This window comes from Triticum aestivum, chromosome 3D (assembly GCF_018294505.1).
Source record: "Triticum aestivum cultivar Chinese Spring chromosome 3D, IWGSC CS RefSeq v2.1, whole genome shotgun sequence".
Lineage (NCBI taxonomy): Eukaryota > Viridiplantae > Streptophyta > Magnoliopsida > Poales > Poaceae > Triticum > Triticum aestivum.
Genome location: NC_057802.1, coordinates 283551440 through 283557439, shown reverse-complemented (window position 1 = coordinate 283557439; position 6000 = coordinate 283551440).

Sequence of the window (6000 nt, the reverse complement as noted above, 5' to 3'; positions counted from 1 at the left end):
TGTTGACATTAATTACCAAAATCACCCAGGGAGCAGTTGTGCTTTCACACTCGAACTACCATCGAACGACGATGGGAGACGCACCATCAGTCAGATCGGCGTGCGAGGCCTACTATGGGCCACCCAGCGTCGGGGGGCCCTGGCGACCTGCCTTACGAGGTGGATTCTCCGGCCTTTACCCGAGAGCTGCGGCAGTTCCAGTGGCCCTCCCACCGCACGTTCAAGACCGATGTTGGCGAGAAGTACAACGGCAAGACCCACCCGTCGGAGTTCCTCGGCATCTACACAATTGCGATGCAAGCTGCTAGAGCTCGCGACGATAAGGTGCTTGCCAATTACTTCCCGTTGGCACTCAAACACAACGTCATGTCATGGTTGATGCACTTGCCAGTGGATTCCATTTATTCTTGGTCGGATTTGTGTCATGAGTTTGTTGGCGCCTTCACTGGAGGCCACCAAGCTCATGGCCAGGCAAGCGATTTGCATATCATCCCCCAGAAAGAAGGTGAAAACCTACGCAAGTACATACAGAGGTTCATCCCAGATGTTCATCTCGCCGCTGTCATCAGCGCGTTCCATCAGAACGTGCGCAATCGCAAGATGCGTGAAGAGTTGGCAATGAACAAGGTCAAGGATGTGGCCGAACTCTATGTTCTGGCCGATAGATGTGCTCGAGCTGAAGAAGGGAGGAAGTACCCCGGCGAAGACGCCACTGTGGAAACCGACTCCACAGACGAAGACGCCGCCGCCCGGATGAAGAAAGGTCGGCACCGCAACAGGAAGCGTAAGGGCAAGATTGTGCTTGCCGTCGAGGGATCCGGCGAGCCCGGCGCCGCCAAAAAGGCCAAGGCTGACGACCCCGGCAAGGAGGTTGTCGGGTGTGCCGCCTGCCTGGCCTTGGTGGCTTCCGGCAAGCAAGGAGGCTCCGAGAAGCAGTACTGCAAGATCCATCGCACCAGGGGCCATGACCTCTAGAACTACCGACAGGTTGAGCTGCTTGCAGAAAAGCAGAAGGCTGAATATGAAAGGTGGGACAAGGAGAAGGGTCAGGATGGTGCCGAGGGGTCTGGCAAGAAGCGTGGCGGCCAAGGGGGTCATCACGGTAAAGATAACCAACAAGAGAGGCCCTCTCGGGGCCGCGACAAGAAAGAGGAAGATGATGATCATGACGAGGATGACAAGTCCGGCGAGCACGAGTTCCAGAAGGCTACAGAGGCCATGTGCGTCGACGGTGGCGCCTCGTTGCACACCTCACATAACCGGCTGAAGCAGTGGGCGCGTGAGGTCACAGCGGCGGAGCCGTCATTCGATGCCCAGAAGCCACTGAAGTGGTCCCGCACGCCCATCATTTTTGACACCGAGGATCACCCTCATCACACAACTACGGTCGGGTGTTTTCCGTTGTTTGTCGTCAAGGTGACCAAAGTGCTGGTTGACGGTGGGACCGGTCTGAATCTGATATCACCCGCTGTGATCAAGAAGTTGCAGATTCCGGATGGAGACCTCGAGGAGACGGGCATGTTCCAAGGGGTCAACCCGGGAAGGAGTCATCCGAAAGGTAAAATCACGCTGCCCGTTATGTTCGGAGGCGAGCTGAACTACAGGACGGAGAAGATCGTTTTTTATGCTGCCGAGATCCCCCTGCAGTACAATGGGATCCTTGGCCGCCCGGCGCTGGCTAAGTTCATGGCTGCGTCACACTACGCCTACTACACATTGAAGATGCCGGGGCCGCTGACCATCATCACCGTCCCCTCTGACAAGAAAGACGCGCTCATCTGCGCCAACCAACTCTACCGAGAGGCAGTTGCAGCAACTGCCTCCAGGGCACTTGCTCCTGCCGCTGAAGCCCCGGGAAGGAAGATGGCCGGCAAGACCTCTTGCACCCACTCCAGCAAGCGCACCTCTTCGAAGTGCTGTGCTCCCGTGGAGGACGTGCCAGAGAGCACCACCGGCAAGAGCAAGAAGTCCAAGGCTGCACCACCAGAAACCAAGAAGGTGCTCGTGAAGGAGGACGGCACGGGCGGGGCTTTCACTATAAGCTCCACCCTCGACAGCAAATAGGAAAGTGCGCTCGTCACCTTCCTGTAGGCGAATGTTGATGTATTTGCGTGGCAAGCATCTGACATCCCCGGCGTTCCCAGGGAGGTGATTGAGCACCATCTTACTGTCTGTCCTCATGCACGGCCCGTCAAGCAGAAGGTCAGGAAGCAAGCTTTGGAGCGACAAGAGTTCATCATTGAAGAGATCAGGAAGTTGGAGGCAGCAGGCCTGGTAAGAGGAGTACTCCACCCCACGTGGTTGGCCAATCCGGTGGTGGTGCGTAAGGCGAATGGGAATGGAGGCTGTGTATTGACTACACAGACATTAATAAAGCCTGTCCAAAAGGATCCTTTCCCTCTGCCACACATCAACCAGATTGTAGACTCCACTGCCGGGTGTGACCTGCTGTCATTCCTCGATGGCTATTCAGGGTACCACCAGATCTTCATGATGAAGGAAGACGAAGAGAAGACCGCGTTCATCACCCCATGTGGTACGTACTATTTTGTACGAATGCCTTTCGGGTTGAAAAGCGCTGGTTCAATGTTTGCCCGAGCAGTCCAGATTGGTTTTGAGCCCCAGCTACATAGAAATATGGAAGCTTATATGGATGACATAGTGGTCAAAACCAAGGACAGGGCCACGCTCGTGCAAGATTAGGAAGAAACATTCACGAATCTGCGCAAGATCAACCTCAAGCTCAACCCAGAGAAGTGCGTGTTCGGTGTCCCCTCCGGCAAACTTCTTGGGTTCTTTGTATCTCAACGCGGAATCGAAGCAAATCCCGACAAGATGAAGGCGATCGAGCAGATTGAGGCACCGAAACAGGTCAAAGACGTCCGCACACTCGCCGGCTGCGCTGCTGCCCTGAGTAGGTTCATCGCCAAATCTGTTGAGCGCGCCCTCCCCTTTTTCAAGGTTTTGAAAAAGGTGGGTCCATTAAAATGGACTCCGGAGGCAGAGGCAGCACTGCAAGATTTGAAGAGGTACCTCTCCTCCACGCCAGTACTAGTCGCGCCTAAACCACGGGATCTGTTGCTACTGTACTTCGCAGCAACGAATCAAGTGGTCAGTGTTGCGCTACTGATGTAGAGGGAACTTGAGGGAGAAGCAGCAGTTGCAGCAGAGCCGACGGATGGCGGGCCGGGGTCCTCCCCGGCAGAGCCTGATGCCGCCAAACCAGAACCCCCGGCAAGGCCCGGTCTCGGCGAGGCAGAGTCTGAGCGGATGGGCGAAGTGGAACAGAAGAAGAAGATGGTGCAGCACCCAGTGTATTTTGTCAGTTCCCTCTTGCAGGGGGGCTAGATCAAGATATTCTGGAATGCAGAAGCTTCTTTTCGGCCTCCTCATGGCCTCGAGAAAGTCACGCCACTATTTCCAAGCACACGAGATCACCGTCGTCACCCGCCTCCCTTTGCAACGGATTTTGCACAACCCGGATGCGACAGGGAGGATTGTGGAGTGGGCATTGGAGCTGTCGAGCTTTGGCCTCAGGTTTGAAAGTACTTCAAAGATCAAGAGCCGAGCTTTGGCAGAGTTCATAGCAGAGTGGACCGCAACGCCCAACAACGAGATTCAAGAGGCCGCCCTTCCCGGCAAGGAGACGAGCAGTGAGTGGATTATGTACTTTGACGGATCTTTCTCACTCCAAGGTGATGGTGCTGGCGTGCTACTCGTCGCACCCACCGGAGAGAACCTCAAGTACGTAATCCAGATGCACTTTCCCCGGGAGAAATCAACGAACAATACAGCGGAGTACGAGGGGTTGCTTGCCAGTCTCAGGATCGCGGCAGACCTCGGAATCAAGAAGCTCATCATCAGAGGTGATTCGCAGCTCGTCGTCAAGCAAGTCAAGAAGGATTACCAGAGCCCGCTGATGGAGGCCTACGTGAATGAAGTGAGGAAGTTGGAAGAACGTTTCGACAGCCTACAAGCAGAGCATGTTCCCCGAGCGGAGAACAGCATTGCCGACGACCTGTCGAAACGCGCTGCCCTCAAGTTGCCTGTGGAACCAGGTACCTTTGTACTTCAGTTAATTCAGCCATCCGTAGAGCCATCAGCAGGGCAGAACAAGCGAAGGAAGACAAGCCCCGGCAAGTACCTTCCCGCCGAGCTCCCAGGAGCCGCCGGCAAGGAGTTTGCCGGGCACACCAAGCTTGCCAAGGGGCAACTACCTCCGACCAGGCCCCAGGCCCTGACCGTAGAGGCAGCTGCCCCTGCGGCCGAAGATGTGCCTTTGGTCCTTGCCGTTGAGCCCCAGGCTCCGGCATGGGCGCAGCCCACCGTCCGTTTCCTCCAAACAGGAGAACTCCCTGAGGAGCAGAAGAAGCAGAAAGAGTAGCCCGTCGGTCCAACATGTACCAGTTTGTGGATGATACCCTGTACAGAAGGAGACCAAACGGTGTCATGCTAAAGTGCATTCCTCAAGAGGACGACTATAGCTGTTGGCAGAAATACATGGAGGTATGTGTGGTTCCCACATAGGGTCAAGTGCCCTTGCCAGTAAGGCATACCGGCAAGGTCTCTTTTGGCCCAGGCCCTCCAGGATGCAGCCACGCTAGTAACCAAGTGTGAAGCATGTCCGTTCCACTTGAGGAAGCTTCATCAACCAGCTCAAGCCCTTCAAACAATCCCTCTCTCCTGGCCATTCTCGGTCTGGGGGCTCGATGTAACGCCCACGATGCAGCTATATCTCTCACGTGTCGAGGCACGACTTAGAGGCATAACCGCATTGTAGGTTTTGTCGCAAGAAGCCTCATCTTCGCACAATCCCATGTAATGAACAAGAATGGGATAAAGAGTGTTGGCTTACAATCGCCACTTCACACAATACATTATTAAGTTCACACATCATTCAAAATACACACATAGATCGACTACAGTCAAATCCAAATGAAAAGAAGATAACCCCAAATGCTAGACCCCCAATTGTCCCAGCTGGGCTCCACTACTGATCATCAGGAAACGAAACATAGTAACGACCAAGGTCCTCGTCGAACTCCCACTTGAGCTCGGTTGCGTTACCTGCACTGGTATCAACGGCACCTGCAACTGTTTTGGTAGAATCTGTGAGTCACGAGGACTCAGCAATCTCACACCCGCGAGATCAAGACTATTTAAGCTTATGGGTAGGAAAGGAGTAATGAGGTGGAGCTGCAGCAAGCACTAAGCAAATATGGTGGCTAACATACGAAAATAAGAGCGAGAAGAGAAGCAACGCAACGGTCGAGAAGCTAGAAGTGATCAAGAAGTGATCCTGAAACTACTTACGTTCATACATAACCCAAACCGTGTTCACTTCCCGGACTCCACCGAAAAGAGACCATCACGGCTACACACGCGGTTGCTGCATTTTAATTAAGTTAAGTGCCAAGTTCTCTACAACCGGACATTAACAAATTCCCATCTACCACGTAACCGCGTGCTAAGATTTCGAAAGTTTATACCCTGCAGGGGTGTCCCAACTTAGCCCATCACAAGCTCTCACGATCAACGAAGGATATTCCTTCTCCCGGGAAGACCCGACCAGTCTCGGAATCCCGGTTACAAGACATTTCGACAATGGTAAAACAAGACCAGCAAGACCGCCCGAATGTGCCGACAAATCCCGATAGGAGCTGCACATATCTCGTTCTCAGGGCACACTGGATGAGTCAAGCTACGAGTAAAACCAGGCCTCGAGATTCCCCGAGGTAGCCCCGCAGGCTGCTCGGCTCGGACCAACACTCAGAGGAGCACTGGCCCAGGGGGGTTAAAATAAAGATGACCCTCAGGCTCGCGAAAACCCAAGGGAAAGGCTTAGGTAGGCAAATGTAAAACCAAGGTTGGGCCTTGCTGGAGGAGTTTTATTCAAAGCGAACTATCAAGGGGGTCCCATAAATCCCCAACCGCGTAAGGAACGCAAAATCAAGGAACATAACACCGATATGACGGAAACTAGGGCGGCAAGAGTGAAAC